Genomic DNA, 15,033 nt, shown 5'->3' with positions numbered 1-15,033 from the left:
GCTGAAATCGGCGCTGCCTTTTCGCAGTAGTAAAAGAGAAGTGGCCCGTGGGGGGATCGAACCCACGACCTTCGCGTTATTAGCACGACGCTCTAACCAACTGAGCTAACGGGCCTCGGCAGATGCAGTTGCTCAGCCCTACGCTGGAATCAGGTGGCATGAAGCCATACACCATTCCTATGGTCGTCGTGTGTCTGCTTCCCTAGTCTATATTCTGCTGACGGTCACGAAACAGTAGCTATATTGCGAGCAGGACGGGAAACGGCCGCTCGGACAGCTCAAACTTGTCACGATTCGTGTGGAAAAAATTCCGTTCCGGTACCGGGAATCGAACCCGGGCCTCCTGGGTGAAAGCCAGGTATCCTAGCCACTAGACCACACCGGATGCGGCCGTTTCATTCGACCGTTCGTACGGTCGCTTGTCGCATTGTCGCTCTCTTTGCGAGCATCTTTGCACATACTGACTGGCAAGGCGCGCACCTCAAACGTCGCAGAGCAATGCTTTTGGCTTCATGCTCTGCTGGGAGAAGAGGAATAGGGAAGCTGTATGTAGCAATAACAGGAAGTAAACATTTTCCCGCTGAAGCGTTGAAACGTTGCGGATAACAAACAAGAAATAAGTTGGCGCCCTAGCAACAGCACCACCTTCAGTCACAGAAAATTAGATGCCCCGGGTGAGGATCGAACTCACGACCTTAAGATTATGAGACTTACGCGCTGCCTACTGCGCTACCGAGGCAGGCGATCGTTAGACCTTCTGGAATCTTGGTAAGTACCGAATACAAGTGGTAGAGAGTCTGCACTCCCTGGCTCATTTTTTCTGTTGCTACACGTGCATTCACGGCGCGGCAGGCAACTTGCGATGCTAGGCCGACGCCAGTATGTACAATAGCACGCAGGAGTCCAAACGAGCAGTCGTCCGCGCTGCATGATTGGTTCTTTCCACACGGAATCCCGCGGTTCATTCTCATGGCTCACGCAGTTCGAGTGCGAAAGACACGCAGCACCCCTACCGGAGAAAAAACAAAATGATGCATCGGCCGGGAATCGAACCCGGGCCGCCCGCGTGGCAGGCGAGCATTCTACCACTGAACCACCGATGCTCGGGCCAGCGGTACCTTCACGCTGCTTCCCGAGCAGATGTCTCAAGGGAAAGTGGGACTGCCGTCAAGCGCCGTAGCATTCTGTGGAGAAGATGCTGCAGACGCTGAATCCTGCACTGCACTGCTTAAAGATGCCGCCAGAACGCGGTCCTCTGCGTACTCTTGCGCCGCCGGCGCCGACTCTTGCCAAAGGATGCGAAATGTGCGCGGATACGCTGTCCGAATGCGTCTGGATGTGCTCCCCTAGCCTGCCTCGAAATGCGCCTGCCGGGTACGATCACCTTCGGCCGCTGCCGACAGGCGGGAAGCCGACTCAGCGCGGTGGCGGGGCGCTCGCTTGTGCGGTGGTGGTGTAATGGTCAGCATAGTTGCCTTCCAAGCAGTTGATCCGGGTTCGATTCCCGGCCACCGCAGCAGGCTTTTAATTTCGCGTATGAGTACTTTTGCCACGCGCTCTTAAACTATTGTTTTTTCGCCCTCTTACTCGCTGCATACCAGCCCTTAGTGTGTCTCGACTTGTCTCGACTTTGCTCAGCTGACGCGAGAGCTGACGCTCTCAAATCGGCCTATATCAAAACGACAAGCACGAGAAACGACTGAGAGAGGTAAGGAGAGGCGAGGCGAGGCGATGGACACACAGCACGCCCCCTTCATTTCACGGTGGCGTCTCCCTGGCCGAATCGGGCTGTAGCTCCGAAAACAAAGGAGAAACAAAAATAGGAAGTAAAACTGCCAATACTGCCCTGTGTTCCCATGCGCTCACCCGCCCAAGTACTGACAAGGGCCAAAGTTGTTACGCATCGGCAATCGGACATTTTCTTTCATTTTCTCTAACCAGTGTATTCAAGATATTATGGCCATTGCCGAGTGAATGCTGTAGTGCTTCCCGACGAGTCGGGTTCGGATCCTCTGTCAACTTCCACGCAGGGTGATGATCATTTGGTCATCACACTCGCCAGCTGAAATCGGCGCTGCCTTTTCGCAGTAGTAAAAGAGAAGTGGCCCGTGGGGGGATCGAACCCACGACCTTCGCGTTATTAGCACGACGCTCTAACCAACTGAGCTAACGGGCCTCGGCAGATGCAGTTGCTCAGCCCTACGCTGGAATCAGGTGGCATGAAGCCATACACCATTCCTATGGTCGTCGTGTGTCTGCTTCCCTAGTCTATATTCTGCTGACGGTCACGAAACAGTAGCTATATTGCGAGCAGGACGGGAAACGGCCGCTCGGACAGCTCAAACTTGTCACGATTCGTGTGGAAAAAATTCCGTTCCGGTACCGGGAATCGAACCCGGGCCTCCTGGGTGAAAGCCAGGTATCCTAGCCACTAGACCACACCGGATGCGGCCGTTTCATTCGACCGTTCGTACGGTCGCTTGTCGCATTGTCGCTCTCTTTGCGAGCATCTTTGCACATACTGACTGGCAAGGCGCGCACCTCAAACGTCGCAGAGCAATGCTTTTGGCTTCATGCTCTGCTGGGAGAGGAGGAATAGGGAAGCTGTATGTAGCAATAACAGGAAGTAAACATTTTCCCGCTGAAACGTTGAAACGTTGCGGATAACAAACAAGAAATAAGTTGGCGCCCTAGCAACAGCACCACCTTCAGTCACAGAAAATTAGATGCCCCGGGTGAGGATCGAACTCACGACCTTAAGATTATGAGACTTACGCGCTGCCTACTGCGCTACCGAGGCAGGCGATCGTTAGACCTTCTGGAATCTTGGTAAGTACCGAATACAAGTGGTAGAGAGTCTGCACTCCCTGGCTCATTTTTTCTGTTGCTACACGTGCATTCACGGCGCGGCAGGCAACTTGCGATGCTAGGCCGACGCCAGTATGTACAATAGCACGCAGGAGTCCAAACGAGCAGTCGTCCGCGCTGCATGATTGGTTCTTTCCACACGGAATCCCGCGGTTCATTCTCATGGCTCACGCAGTTCGAGTGCGAAAGACACGCAGCACCCCTACCGGAGAAAAAACAAAATGATGCATCGGCCGGGAATCGAACCCGGGCCGCCCGCGTGGCAGGCGAGCATTCTACCACTGAACCACCGATGCTCGGGCCAGCGGTACCTTCACGCTGCTTCCCGAGCAGATGTCTCAAGGGAAAGTGGGACTGCCGTCAAGCGCCGTAGCATTCTGTGGAGAAGATGCTGCAGACGCTGAATCCTGCACTGCACTGCTTAAAGATGCCGCCAGAACGCGGTCCTCTGCGTACTCTTGCGCCGCCGGCGCCGACTCTTGCCAAAGGATGCGAAATGTGCGCGGATACGCTGTCCGAATGCGTCTGGATGTGCTCCCCTAGCCTGCCTCGAAATGCGCCTGCCGGGTACGATCACCTTCGGCCGCTGCCGACAGGCGGGAAGCCGACTCAGCGCGGTGGCGGGGCGCTCGCTTGTGCGGTGGTGGTGTAATGGTCAGCATAGTTGCCTTCCAAGCAGTTGATCCGGGTTCGATTCCCGGCCACCGCAGCAGGCTTTTAATTTCGCGTATGAGTACTTTTGCCACGCGCTCTTAAACTATTGTTTTTTCGCCCTCTTACTCGCTGCATACCAGCCCTTAGTGTGTCTCGACTTGTCTCGACTTTGCTCAGCTGACGCGAGAGCTGACGCTCTCAAATCGGCCTATATCAAAACGACAAGCACGAGAAACGACTGAGAGAGGTAAGGAGAGGCGAGGCGAGGCGATGGACACACAGCACGCCCCCTTCATTTCACGGTGGCGTCTCCCTGGCCGAATCGGGCTGTAGCTCCGAAAACAAAGGAGAAACAAAAATAGGAAGTAAAACTGCCAATACTGCCCTGTGTTCCCATGCGCTCACCCGCCCAAGTACTGACAAGGGCCAAAGTTGTTACGCATCGGCAATCGGACATTTTCTCTAACCAGTGTATTCAAGATATTATGGCCATTGCCGAGTGAATGCTGTAGTGCTTCCCGACGAGTCGGGTTCGGATCCTCTGTCAACTTCCACGCAGGGTGATGATCATTTGGTCATCACACTCGCCAGCTGAAATCGGCGCTGCCTTTTCGCAGTAGTAAAAGAGAAGTGGCCCGTGGGGGGATCGAACCCACGACCTTCGCGTTATTAGCACGACGCTCTAACCAACTGAGCTAACGGGCCTCGGCAGATGCAGTTGCTCAGCCCTACGCTGGAATCAGGTGGCATGAAGCCATACACCATTCCTATGGTCGTCGTGTGTCTGCTTCCCTAGTCTATATTCTGCTGACGGTCACGAAACAGTAGCTATATTGCGAGCAGGACGGGAAACGGCCGCTCGGACAGCTCAAACTTGTCACGATTCGTGTGGAAAAAATTCCGTTCCGGTACCGGGAATCGAACCCGGGCCTCCTGGGTGAAAGCCAGGTATCCTAGCCACTAGACCACACCGGATGCGGCCGTTTCATTCGACCGTTCGTACGGTCGCTTGTCGCATTGTCGCTCTCTTTGCGAGCATCTTTGCACATACTGACTGGCAAGGCGCGCACCTCAAACGTCGCAGAGCAATGCTTTTGGCTTCATGCTCTGCTGGGAGAAGAGGAATAGGGAAGCTGTATGTAGCAATAACAGGAAGTAAACATTTTCCCGCTGAAGCGTTGAAACGTTGCGGATAACAAACAAGAAATAAGTTGGCGCCCTAGCAACAGCACCACCTTCAGTCACAGAAAATTAGATGCCCCGGGTGAGGATCGAACTCACGACCTTAAGATTATGAGACTTACGCGCTGCCTACTGCGCTACCGAGGCAGGCGATCGTTAGACCTTCTGGAATCTTGGTAAGTACCGAATACAAGTGGTAGAGAGTCTGCACTCCCTGGCTCATTTTTTCTGTTGCTACACGTGCATTCACGGCGCGGCAGGCAACTTGCGATGCTAGGCCGACGCCAGTATGTACAATAGCACGCAGGAGTCCAAACGAGCAGTCGTCCGCGCTGCATGATTGGTTCTTTCCACACGGAATCCCGCGGTTCATTCTCATGGCTCACGCAGTTCGAGTGCGAAAGACACGCAGCACCCCTACCGGAGAAAAAACAAAATGATGCATCGGCCGGGAATCGAACCCGGGCCGCCCGCGTGGCAGGCGAGCATTCTACCACTGAACCACCGATGCTCGGGCCAGCGGTACCTTCACGCTGCTTCCCGAGCAGATGTCTCAAGGGAAAGTGGGACTGCCGTCAAGCGCCGTAGCATTCTGTGGAGAAGATGCTGCAGACGCTGAATCCTGCACTGCACTGCTTAAAGATGCCGCCAGAACGCGGTCCTCTGCGTACTCTTGCGCCGCCGGCGCCGACTCTTGCCAAAGGATGCGAAATGTGCGCGGATACGCTGTCCGAATGCGTCTGGATGTGCTCCCCTAGCCTGCCTCGAAATGCGCCTGCCGGGTACGATCACCTTCGGCCGCTGCCGACAGGCGGGAAGCCGACTCAGCGCGGTGGCGGGGCGCTCGCTTGTGCGGTGGTGGTGTAATGGTCAGCATAGTTGCCTTCCAAGCAGTTGATCCGGGTTCGATTCCCGGCCACCGCAGCAGGCTTTTAATTTCGCGTATGAGTACTTTTGCCACGCGCTCTTAAACTATTGTTTTTTCGCCCTCTTACTCGCTGCATACCAGCCCTTAGTGTGTCTCGACTTGTCTCGACTTTGCTCAGCTGACGCGAGAGCTGACGCTCTCAAATCGGCCTATATCAAAACGACAAGCACGAGAAACGACTGAGAGAGGTAAGGAGAGGCGAGGCGAGGCGATGGACACACAGCACGCCCCCTTCATTTCACGGTGGCGTCTCCCTGGCCGAATCGGGCTGTAGCTCCGAAAACAAAGGAGAAACAAAAATAGGAAGTAAAACTGCCAATACTGCCCTGTGTTCCCATGCGCTCACCCGCCCAAGTACTGACAAGGGCCAAAGTTGTTACGCATCGGCAATCGGACATTTTCTCTAACCAGTGTATTCAAGATATTATGGCCATTGCCGAGTGAATGCTGTAGTGCTTCCCGACGAGTCGGGTTCGGATCCTCTGTCAACTTCCACGCAGGGTGATGATCATTTGGTCATCACACTCGCCAGCTGAAATCGGCGCTGCCTTTTCGCAGTAGTAAAAGAGAAGTGGCCCGTGGGGGGATCGAACCCACGACCTTCGCGTTATTAGCACGACGCTCTAACCAACTGAGCTAACGGGCCTCGGCAGATGCAGTTGCTCAGCCCTACGCTGGAATCAGGTGGCATGAAGCCATACACCATTCCTATGGTCGTCGTGTGTCTGCTTCCCTAGTCTATATTCTGCTGACGGTCACGAAACAGTAGCTATATTGCGAGCAGGACGGGAAACGGCCGCTCGGACAGCTCAAACTTGTCACGATTCGTGTGGAAAAAATTCCGTTCCGGTACCGGGAATCGAACCCGGGCCTCCTGGGTGAAAGCCAGGTATCCTAGCCACTAGACCACACCGGATGCGGCCGTTTCATTCGACCGTTCGTACGGTCGCTTGTCGCATTGTCGCTCTCTTTGCGAGCATCTTTGCACATACTGACTGGCAAGGCGCGCACCTCAAACGTCGCAGAGCAATGCTTTTGGCTTCATGCTCTGCTGGGAGAAGAGGAATAGGGAAGCTGTATGTAGCAATAACAGGAAGTAAACATTTTCCCGCTGAAGCGTTGAAACGTTGCGGATAACAAACAAGAAATAAGTTGGCGCCCTAGCAACAGCACCACCTTCAGTCACAGAAAATTAGATGCCCCGGGTGAGGATCGAACTCACGACCTTAAGATTATGAGACTTACGCGCTGCCTACTGCGCTACCGAGGCAGGCGTTCGTTAGACCTTCTGGAATCTTGGTAAGTACCGAATACAAGTGGTAGAGAGTCTGCACTCCCTGGCTCATTTTTTCTGTTGCTACACGTGCATTCACGGCGCGGCAGGCAACTTGCGATGCTAGGCCGACGCCAGTATGTACAATAGCACGCAGGAGTCCAAACGAGCAGTCGTCCGCGCTGCATGATTGGTTCTTTCCACACGGAATCCCGCGGTTCATTCTCATGGCTCACGCAGTTCGAGTGCGAAAGACACGCAGCACCCCTACCGGAGAAAAAACAAAATGATGCATCGGCCGGGAATCGAACCCGGGCCGCCCGCGTGGCAGGCGAGCATTCTACCACTGAACCACCGATGCTCGGGCCAGCGGTACCTTCACGCTGCTTCCCGAGCAGATGTCTCAAGGGAAAGTGGGACTGCCGTCAAGCGCCGTAGCATTCTGTGGAGAAGATGCTGCAGACGCTGAATCCTGCACTGCACTGCTTAAAGATGCCGCCAGAACGCGGTCCTCTGCGTACTCTTGCGCCGCCGGCGCCGACTCTTGCCAAAGGATGCGAAATGTGCGCGGATACGCTGTCCGAATGCGTCTGGATGTGCTCCCCTAGCCTGCCTCGAAATGCGCCTGCCGGGTACGATCACCTTCGGCCGCTGCCGACAGGCGGGAAGCCGACTCAGCGCGGTGGCGGGGCGCTCGCTTGTGCGGTGGTGGTGTAATGGTCAGCATAGTTGCCTTCCAAGCAGTTGATCCGGGTTCGATTCCCGGCCACCGCAGCAGGCTTTTAATTTCGCGTATGAGTACTTTTGCCACGCGCTCTTAAACTATTGTTTTTTCGCCCTCTTACTCGCTGCATACCAGCCCTTAGTGTGTCTCGACTTGTCTCGACTTTGCTCAGCTGACGCGAGAGCTGACGCTCTCAAATCGGCCTATATCAAAACGACAAGCACGAGAAACGACTGAGAGAGGTAAGGAGAGGCGAGGCGAGGCGATGGACACACAGCACGCCCCCTTCATTTCACGGTGGCGTCTCCCTGGCCGAATCGGGCTGTAGCTCCGAAAACAAAGGAGAAACAAAAATAGGAAGTAAAACTGCCAATACTGCCCTGTGTTCCCATGCGCTCACCCGCCCAAGTACTGACAAGGGCCAAAGTTGTTACGCATCGGCAATCGGACATTTTCTCTAACCAGTGTATTCAAGATATTATGGCCATTGCCGAGTGAATGCTGTAGTGCTTCCCGACGAGTCGGGTTCGGATCCTCTGTCAACTTCCACGCAGGGTGATGATCATTTGGTCATCACACTCGCCAGCTGAAATCGGCGCTGCCTTTTCGCAGTAGTAAAAGAGAAGTGGCCCGTGGGGGGATCGAACCCACGACCTTCGCGTTATTAGCACGACGCTCTAACCAACTGAGCTAACGGGCCTCGGCAGATGCAGTTGCTCAGCCCTACGCTGGAATCAGGTGGCATGAAGCCATACACCATTCCTATGGTCGTCGTGTGTCTGCTTCCCTAGTCTATATTCTGCTGACGGTCACGAAACAGTAGCTATATTGCGAGCAGGACGGGAAACGGCCGCTCGGACAGCTCAAACTTGTCACGATTCGTGTGGAAAAAATTCCGTTCCGGTACCGGGAATCGAACCCGGGCCTCCTGGGTGAAAGCCAGGTATCCTAGCCACTAGACCACACCGGATGCGGCCGTTTCATTCGACCGTTCGTACGGTCGCTTGTCGCATTGTCGCTCTCTTTGCGAGCATCTTTGCACATACTGACTGGCAAGGCGCGCACCTCAAACGTCGCAGAGCAATGCTTTTGGCTTCATGCTCTGCTGGGAGAAGAGGAATAGGGAAGCTGTATGTAGCAATAACAGGAAGTAAACATTTTCCCGCTGAAGCGTTGAAACGTTGCGGATAACAAACAAGAAATAAGTTGGCGCCCTAGCAACAGCACCACCTTCAGTCACAGAAAATTAGATGCCCCGGGTGAGGATCGAACTCACGACCTTAAGATTATGAGACTTACGCGCTGCCTACTGCGCTACCGAGGCAGGCGATCGTTAGACCTTCTGGAATCTTGGTAAGTACCGAATACAAGTGGTAGAGAGTCTGCACTCCCTGGCTCATTTTTTCTGTTGCTACACGTGCATTCACGGCGCGGCAGGCAACTTGCGATGCTAGGCCGACGCCAGTATGTACAATAGCACGCAGGAGTCCAAACGAGCAGTCGTCCGCGCTGCATGATTGGTTCTTTCCACACGGAATCCCGCGGTTCATTCTCATGGCTCACGCAGTTCGAGTGCGAAAGACACGCAGCACCCCTACCGGAGAAAAAACAAAATGATGCATCGGCCGGGAATCGAACCCGGGCCGCCCGCGTGGCAGGCGAGCATTCTACCACTGAACCACCGATGCTCGGGCCAGCGGTACCTTCACGCTGCTTCCCGAGCAGATGTCTCAAGGGAAAGTGGGACTGCCGTCAAGCGCCGTAGCATTCTGTGGAGAAGATGCTGCAGACGCTGAATCCTGCACTGCACTGCTTAAAGATGCCGCCAGAACGCGGTCCTCTGCGTACTCTTGCGCCGCCGGCGCCGACTCTTGCCAAAGGATGCGAAATGTGCGCGGATACGCTGTCCGAATGCGTCTGGATGTGCTCCCCTAGCCTGCCTCGAAATGCGCCTGCCGGGTACGATCACCTTCGGCCGCTGCCGACAGGCGGGAAGCCGACTCAGCGCGGTGGCGGGGCGCTCGCTTGTGCGGTGGTGGTGTAATGGTCAGCATAGTTGCCTTCCAAGCAGTTGATCCGGGTTCGATTCCCGGCCACCGCAGCAGGCTTTTAATTTCGCGTATGAGTACTTTTGCCACGCGCTCTTAAACTATTGTTTTTTCGCCCTCTTACTCGCTGCATACCAGCCCTTAGTGTGTCTCGACTTGTCTCGACTTTGCTCAGCTGACGCGAGAGCTGACGCTCTCAAATCGGCCTATATCAAAACGACAAGCACGAGAAACGACTGAGAGAGGTAAGGAGAGGCGAGGCGAGGCGATGGACACACAGCACGCCCCCTTCATTTCACGGTGGCGTCTCCCTGGCCGAATCGGGCTGTAGCTCCGAAAACAAAGGAGAAACAAAAATAGGAAGTAAAACTGCCAATACTGCCCTGTGTTCCCATGCGCTCACCCGCCCAAGTACTGACAAGGGCCAAAGTTGTTACGCATCGGCAATCGGACATTTTCTCTAACCAGTGTATTCAAGATATTATGGCCATTGCCGAGTGAATGCTGTAGTGCTTCCCGACGAGTCGGGTTCGGATCCTCTGTCAACTTCCACGCAGGGTGATGATCATTTGGTCATCACACTCGCCAGCTGAAATCGGCGCTGCCTTTTCGCAGTAGTAAAAGAGAAGTGGCCCGTGGGGGGATCGAACCCACGACCTTCGCGTTATTAGCACGACGCTCTAACCAACTGAGCTAACGGGCCTCGGCAGATGCAGTTGCTCAGCCCTACGCTGGAATCAGGTGGCATGAAGCCATACACCATTCCTATGGTCGTCGTGTGTCTGCTTCCCTAGTCTATATTCTGCTGACGGTCACGAAACAGTAGCTATATTGCGAGCAGGACGGGAAACGGCCGCTCGGACAGCTCAAACTTGTCACGATTCGTGTGGAAAAAATTCCGTTCCGGTACCGGGAATCGAACCCGGGCCTCCTGGGTGAAAGCCAGGTATCCTAGCCACTAGACCACACCGGATGCGGCCGTTTCATTCGACCGTTCGTACGGTCGCTTGTCGCATTGTCGCTCTCTTTGCGAGCATCTTTGCACATACTGACTGGCAAGGCGCGCACCTCAAACGTCGCAGAGCAATGCTTTTGGCTTCATGCTCTGCTGGGAGAAGAGGAATAGGGAAGCTGTATGTAGCAATAACAGGAAGTAAACATTTTCCCGCTGAAGCGTTGAAACGTTGCGGATAACAAACAAGAAATAAGTTGGCGCCCTAGCAACAGCACCACCTTCAGTCACAGAAAATTAGATGCCCCGGGTGAGGATCGAACTCACGACCTTAAGATTATGAGACTTACGCGCTGCCTACTGCGCTACCGAGGCAGGCGATCGTTAGACCTTCTGGAATCTTGGTAAGTACCGAATACAAGTGGTAGAGAGTCTGCACTCCCTGGCTCATTTTTTCTGTTGCTACACGTGCATTCACGGCGCGGCAGGCAACTTGCGATGCTAGGCCGACGCCAGTATGTACAATAGCACGCAGGAGTCCAAACGAGCAGTCGTCCGCGCTGCATGATTGGTTCTTTCCACACGGAATCCCGCGGTTCATTCTCATGGCTCACGCAGTTCGAGTGCGAAAGACACGCAGCACCCCTACCGGAGAAAAAACAAAATGATGCATCGGCCGGGAATCGAACCCGGGCCGCCCGCGTGGCAGGCGAGCATTCTACCACTGAACCACCGATGCTCGGGCCAGCGGTACCTTCACGCTGCTTCCCGAGCAGATGTCTCAAGGGAAAGTGGGACTGCCGTCAAGCGCCGTAGCATTCTGTGGAGAAGATGCTGCAGACGCTGAATCCTGCACTGCACTGCTTAAAGATGCCGCCAGAACGCGGTCCTCTGCGTACTCTTGCGCCGCCGGCGCCGACTCTTGCCAAAGGATGCGAAATGTGCGCGGATACGCTGTCCGAATGCGTCTGGATGTGCTCCCCTAGCCTGCCTCGAAATGCGCCTGCCGGGTACGATCACCTTCGGCCGCTGCCGACAGGCGGGAAGCCGACTCAGCGCGGTGGCGGGGCGCTCGCTTGTGCGGTGGTGGTGTAATGGTCAGCATAGTTGCCTTCCAAGCAGTTGATCCGGGTTCGATTCCCGGCCACCGCAGCAGGCTTTTAATTTCGCGTATGAGTACTTTTGCCACGCGCTCTTAAACTATTGTTTTTTCGCCCTCTTACTCGCTGCATACCAGCCCTTAGTGTGTCTCGACTTGTCTCGACTTTGCTCAGCTGACGCGAGAGCTGACGCTCTCAAATCGGCCTATATCAAAACGACAAGCACGAGAAACGACTGAGAGAGGTAAGGAGAGGCGAGGCGAGGCGATGGACACACAGCACGCCCCCTTCATTTCACGGTGGCGTCTCCCTGGCCGAATCGGGCTGTAGCTCCGAAAACAAAGGAGAAACAAAAATAGGAAGTAAAACTGCCAATACTGCCCTGTGTTCCCATGCGCTCACCCGCCCAAGTACTGACAAGGGCCAAAGTTGTTACGCATCGGCAATCGGACATTTTCTCTAACCAGTGTATTCAAGATATTATGGCCATTGCCGAGTGAATGCTGTAGTGCTTCCCGACGAGTCGGGTTCGGATCCTCTGTCAACTTCCACGCAGGGTGATGATCATTTGGTCATCACACTCGCCAGCTGAAATCGGCGCTGCCTTTTTGCAGTAGTAAAAGAGAAGTGGCCCGTGGGGGGATCGAACCCACGACCTTCGCGTTATTAGCACGACGCTCTAACCAACTGAGCTAACGGGCCTCGGCAGATGCAGTTGCTCAGCCCTACGCTGGAATCAGGTGGCATGAAGCCATACACCATTCCTATGGTCGTCGTGTGTCTGCTTCCCTAGTCTATATTCTGCTGACGGTCACGAAACAGTAGCTATATTGCGAGCAGGACGGGAAACGGCCGCTCGGACAGCTCAAACTTGTCACGATTCGTGTGGAAAAAATTCCGTTCCGGTACCGGGAATCGAACCCGGGCCTCCTGGGTGAAAGCCAGGTATCCTAGCCACTAGACCACACCGGATGCGGCCGTTTCATTCGACCGTTCGTACGGTCGCTTGTCGCATTGTCGCTCTCTTTGCGAGCATCTTTGCACATACTGACTGGCAAGGCGCGCACCTCAAACGTCGCAGAGCAATGCTTTTGGCTTCATGCTCTGCTGGGAGAAGAGGAATAGGGAAGCTGTATGTAGCAATAACAGGAAGTAAACATTTTCCCGCTGAAGCGTTGAAACGTTGCGGATAACAAACAAGAAATAAGTTGGCGCCCTAGCAACAGCACCACCTTCAGTCACAGAAAATTAGATGCCCCGGGTGAGGATCGAACTCACGACCTTAAGATTATGAGACTTACGCGCTGCCTACTGCGCTACCGAGGCAGGCGATCGTTAGACCTTCTGGAATCTTGGTAAGTACCGAATACAAGTGGTAGAGAGTCTGCACTCCCTGGCTCATTTTTTCTGTTGCTACACGTGCATTCACGGCGCGGCAGGCAACTTGCGATGCTAGGCCGACGCCAGTATGTACAATAGCACGCAGGAGTCCAAACGAGCAGTCGTCCGCGCTGCATGATTGGTTCTTTCCACACGGAATCCCGCGGTTCATTCTCATGGCTCACGCAGTTCGAGTGCGAAAGACACGCAGCACCCCTACCGGAGAAAAAACAAAATGATGCATCGGCCGGGAATCGAACCCGGGCCGCCCGCGTGGCAGGCGAGCATTCTACCACTGAACCACCGATGCTCGGGCCAGCGGTACCTTCACGCTGCTTCCCGAGCAGATGTCTCAAGGGAAAGTGGGACTGCCGTCAAGCGCCGTAGCATTCTGTGGAGAAGATGCTGCAGACGCTGAATCCTGCACTGCACTGCTTAAAGATGCCGCCAGAACGCGGTCCTCTGCGTACTCTTGCGCCGCCGGCGCCGACTCTTGCCAAAGGATGCGAAATGTGCGCGGATACGCTGTCCGAATGCGTCTGGATGTGCTCCCCTAGCCTGCCTCGAAATGCGCCTGCCGGGTACGATCACCTTCGGCCGCTGCCGACAGGCGGGAAGCCGACTCAGCGCGGTGGCGGGGCGCTCGCTTGTGCGGTGGTGGTGTAATGGTCAGCATAGTTGCCTTCCAAGCAGTTGATCCGGGTTCGATTCCCGGCCACCGCAGCAGGCTTTTAATTTCGCGTATGAGTACTTTTGCCACGCGCTCTTAAACTATTGTTTTTTCGCCCTCTTACTCGCTGCATACCAGCCCTTAGTGTGTCTCGACTTGTCTCGACTTTGCTCAGCTGACGCGAGAGCTGACGCTCTCAAATCGGCCTATATCAAAACGACAAGCACGAGAAACGACTGAGAGAGGTAAGGAGAGGCGAGGCGAGGCGATGGACACACAGCACGCCCCCTTCATTTCACGGTGGCGTCTCCCTGGCCGAATCGGGCTGTAGCTCCGAAAACAAAGGAGAAACAAAAATAGGAAGTAAAACTGCCAATACTGCCCTGTGTTCCCATGCGCTCACCCGCCCAAGTACTGACAAGGGCCAAAGTTGTTACGCATCGGCAATCGGACATTTTCTCTAACCAGTGTATTCAAGATATTATGGCCATTGCCGAGTGAATGCTGTAGTGCTTCCCGACGAGTCGGGTTCGGATCCTCTGTCAACTTCCACGCAGGGTGATGATCATTTGGTCATCACACTCGCCAGCTGAAATCGGCGCTGCCTTTTCGCAGTAGTAAAAGAGAAGTGGCCCGTGGGGGGATCGAACCCACGACCTTCGCGTTATTAGCACGACGCTCTAACCAACTGAGCTAACGGGCCTCGGCAGATGCAGTTGCTCAGCCCTACGCTGGAATCAGGTGGCATGAAGCCATACACCATTCCTATGGTCGTCGTGTGTCTGCTTCCCTAGTCTATATTCTGCTGACGGTCACGAAACAGTAGCTATATTGCGAGCAGGACGGGAAACGGCCGCTCGGACAGCTCAAACTTGTCACGATTCGTGTGGAAAAAATTCCGTTCCGGTACCGGGAATCGAACCCGGGCCTCCTGGGTGAAAGCCAGGTATCCTAGCCACTAGACCACACCGGATGCGGCCGTTTCATTCGACCGTTCGTACGGTCGCTTGTCGCATTGTCGCTCTCTTTGCGAGCATCTTTGCACATACTGACTGGCAAGGCGCGCACCTCAAACGTCGCAGAGCAATGCTTTTGGCTTCATGCTCTGCTGGGAGAAGAGGAATAGGGAAGCTGTATGTAGCAATAACAGGAAGTAAACATTTTCCCGCTGAAGCGTTGAAACGTTGCGGATAACAAACAAGAAATAAGTTGGCGCCCTAGCAACAGCACCACCTTCAGTCACAGAAAATTAGA

The 15,033-nt window shown here is 54.7% G+C and overlaps 37 non-coding genes across 37 annotated transcripts; 7 read left to right on the top strand and 30 right to left on the bottom strand.

The window, feature by feature from the left end:
* Positions 1-41: 41 nt before the first annotated feature.
* On the bottom strand, positions 42-115 carry Trnai-aau. Its single transcript has one exon. It is a non-coding gene; the product is annotated as a tRNA-Ile (tRNA).
* A 198-nt stretch (positions 116-313) lies between these two features.
* Trnae-uuc lies at positions 314-385 on the bottom strand. Its single transcript has one exon. It is a non-coding gene; the product is annotated as a tRNA-Glu (tRNA).
* Positions 386-666: 281 nt separating this feature from the next.
* Trnam-cau lies at positions 667-739 on the bottom strand. Its single transcript has one exon. It is a non-coding gene; the product is annotated as a tRNA-Met (tRNA).
* Positions 740-1,032: 293 nt separating this feature from the next.
* Trnag-gcc lies at positions 1,033-1,103 on the bottom strand. Its single transcript has one exon. It is a non-coding gene; the product is annotated as a tRNA-Gly (tRNA).
* A 341-nt stretch (positions 1,104-1,444) lies between these two features.
* Positions 1,445-1,516, top strand: Trnag-ucc. The gene has a single exon. It is a non-coding gene; the product is annotated as a tRNA-Gly (tRNA).
* A 586-nt stretch (positions 1,517-2,102) lies between these two features.
* Trnai-aau lies at positions 2,103-2,176 on the bottom strand. Its single transcript has one exon. It is a non-coding gene; the product is annotated as a tRNA-Ile (tRNA).
* A 198-nt stretch (positions 2,177-2,374) lies between these two features.
* On the bottom strand, positions 2,375-2,446 carry Trnae-uuc. Its single transcript has one exon. It is a non-coding gene; the product is annotated as a tRNA-Glu (tRNA).
* Positions 2,447-2,727: 281 nt separating this feature from the next.
* On the bottom strand, positions 2,728-2,800 carry Trnam-cau. Its single transcript has one exon. It is a non-coding gene; the product is annotated as a tRNA-Met (tRNA).
* A 293-nt stretch (positions 2,801-3,093) lies between these two features.
* Positions 3,094-3,164, bottom strand: Trnag-gcc. Its single transcript has one exon. It is a non-coding gene; the product is annotated as a tRNA-Gly (tRNA).
* A 341-nt stretch (positions 3,165-3,505) lies between these two features.
* Positions 3,506-3,577, top strand: Trnag-ucc. The gene has a single exon. It is a non-coding gene; the product is annotated as a tRNA-Gly (tRNA).
* A 576-nt stretch (positions 3,578-4,153) lies between these two features.
* Trnai-aau lies at positions 4,154-4,227 on the bottom strand. The gene has a single exon. It is a non-coding gene; the product is annotated as a tRNA-Ile (tRNA).
* Positions 4,228-4,425: 198 nt separating this feature from the next.
* Trnae-uuc lies at positions 4,426-4,497 on the bottom strand. The gene has a single exon. It is a non-coding gene; the product is annotated as a tRNA-Glu (tRNA).
* Positions 4,498-4,778: 281 nt separating this feature from the next.
* Positions 4,779-4,851, bottom strand: Trnam-cau. The gene has a single exon. It is a non-coding gene; the product is annotated as a tRNA-Met (tRNA).
* Positions 4,852-5,144: 293 nt separating this feature from the next.
* Positions 5,145-5,215, bottom strand: Trnag-gcc. Its single transcript has one exon. It is a non-coding gene; the product is annotated as a tRNA-Gly (tRNA).
* A 341-nt stretch (positions 5,216-5,556) lies between these two features.
* Trnag-ucc lies at positions 5,557-5,628 on the top strand. The gene has a single exon. It is a non-coding gene; the product is annotated as a tRNA-Gly (tRNA).
* A 576-nt stretch (positions 5,629-6,204) lies between these two features.
* Trnai-aau lies at positions 6,205-6,278 on the bottom strand. Its single transcript has one exon. It is a non-coding gene; the product is annotated as a tRNA-Ile (tRNA).
* A 198-nt stretch (positions 6,279-6,476) lies between these two features.
* Positions 6,477-6,548, bottom strand: Trnae-uuc. Its single transcript has one exon. It is a non-coding gene; the product is annotated as a tRNA-Glu (tRNA).
* A 281-nt stretch (positions 6,549-6,829) lies between these two features.
* Trnam-cau lies at positions 6,830-6,902 on the bottom strand. The gene has a single exon. It is a non-coding gene; the product is annotated as a tRNA-Met (tRNA).
* Positions 6,903-7,195: 293 nt separating this feature from the next.
* Positions 7,196-7,266, bottom strand: Trnag-gcc. Its single transcript has one exon. It is a non-coding gene; the product is annotated as a tRNA-Gly (tRNA).
* Positions 7,267-7,607: 341 nt separating this feature from the next.
* Trnag-ucc lies at positions 7,608-7,679 on the top strand. Its single transcript has one exon. It is a non-coding gene; the product is annotated as a tRNA-Gly (tRNA).
* A 576-nt stretch (positions 7,680-8,255) lies between these two features.
* On the bottom strand, positions 8,256-8,329 carry Trnai-aau. Its single transcript has one exon. It is a non-coding gene; the product is annotated as a tRNA-Ile (tRNA).
* Positions 8,330-8,527: 198 nt separating this feature from the next.
* Trnae-uuc lies at positions 8,528-8,599 on the bottom strand. The gene has a single exon. It is a non-coding gene; the product is annotated as a tRNA-Glu (tRNA).
* Positions 8,600-8,880: 281 nt separating this feature from the next.
* Trnam-cau lies at positions 8,881-8,953 on the bottom strand. Its single transcript has one exon. It is a non-coding gene; the product is annotated as a tRNA-Met (tRNA).
* A 293-nt stretch (positions 8,954-9,246) lies between these two features.
* On the bottom strand, positions 9,247-9,317 carry Trnag-gcc. Its single transcript has one exon. It is a non-coding gene; the product is annotated as a tRNA-Gly (tRNA).
* Positions 9,318-9,658: 341 nt separating this feature from the next.
* Positions 9,659-9,730, top strand: Trnag-ucc. Its single transcript has one exon. It is a non-coding gene; the product is annotated as a tRNA-Gly (tRNA).
* A 576-nt stretch (positions 9,731-10,306) lies between these two features.
* On the bottom strand, positions 10,307-10,380 carry Trnai-aau. Its single transcript has one exon. It is a non-coding gene; the product is annotated as a tRNA-Ile (tRNA).
* A 198-nt stretch (positions 10,381-10,578) lies between these two features.
* On the bottom strand, positions 10,579-10,650 carry Trnae-uuc. Its single transcript has one exon. It is a non-coding gene; the product is annotated as a tRNA-Glu (tRNA).
* Positions 10,651-10,931: 281 nt separating this feature from the next.
* Trnam-cau lies at positions 10,932-11,004 on the bottom strand. Its single transcript has one exon. It is a non-coding gene; the product is annotated as a tRNA-Met (tRNA).
* Positions 11,005-11,297: 293 nt separating this feature from the next.
* Trnag-gcc lies at positions 11,298-11,368 on the bottom strand. Its single transcript has one exon. It is a non-coding gene; the product is annotated as a tRNA-Gly (tRNA).
* Positions 11,369-11,709: 341 nt separating this feature from the next.
* Trnag-ucc lies at positions 11,710-11,781 on the top strand. Its single transcript has one exon. It is a non-coding gene; the product is annotated as a tRNA-Gly (tRNA).
* A 576-nt stretch (positions 11,782-12,357) lies between these two features.
* On the bottom strand, positions 12,358-12,431 carry Trnai-aau. The gene has a single exon. It is a non-coding gene; the product is annotated as a tRNA-Ile (tRNA).
* Positions 12,432-12,629: 198 nt separating this feature from the next.
* On the bottom strand, positions 12,630-12,701 carry Trnae-uuc. Its single transcript has one exon. It is a non-coding gene; the product is annotated as a tRNA-Glu (tRNA).
* Positions 12,702-12,982: 281 nt separating this feature from the next.
* Trnam-cau lies at positions 12,983-13,055 on the bottom strand. Its single transcript has one exon. It is a non-coding gene; the product is annotated as a tRNA-Met (tRNA).
* Positions 13,056-13,348: 293 nt separating this feature from the next.
* On the bottom strand, positions 13,349-13,419 carry Trnag-gcc. Its single transcript has one exon. It is a non-coding gene; the product is annotated as a tRNA-Gly (tRNA).
* Positions 13,420-13,760: 341 nt separating this feature from the next.
* On the top strand, positions 13,761-13,832 carry Trnag-ucc. The gene has a single exon. It is a non-coding gene; the product is annotated as a tRNA-Gly (tRNA).
* A 576-nt stretch (positions 13,833-14,408) lies between these two features.
* Trnai-aau lies at positions 14,409-14,482 on the bottom strand. The gene has a single exon. It is a non-coding gene; the product is annotated as a tRNA-Ile (tRNA).
* A 198-nt stretch (positions 14,483-14,680) lies between these two features.
* On the bottom strand, positions 14,681-14,752 carry Trnae-uuc. The gene has a single exon. It is a non-coding gene; the product is annotated as a tRNA-Glu (tRNA).
* Between the last annotated feature and the right edge of the window lie 281 nt (positions 14,753-15,033).

Source organism: Schistocerca americana, unplaced genomic scaffold, assembly GCF_021461395.2.
Source record: "Schistocerca americana isolate TAMUIC-IGC-003095 unplaced genomic scaffold, iqSchAmer2.1 HiC_scaffold_116, whole genome shotgun sequence".
In the NCBI taxonomy this organism is placed as follows: domain Eukaryota; kingdom Metazoa; phylum Arthropoda; class Insecta; order Orthoptera; family Acrididae; genus Schistocerca; species Schistocerca americana.
The sequence above is the reverse complement of the archived record's forward strand: the minus strand, read 5'-3'. Positions and strand labels throughout refer to the sequence as shown.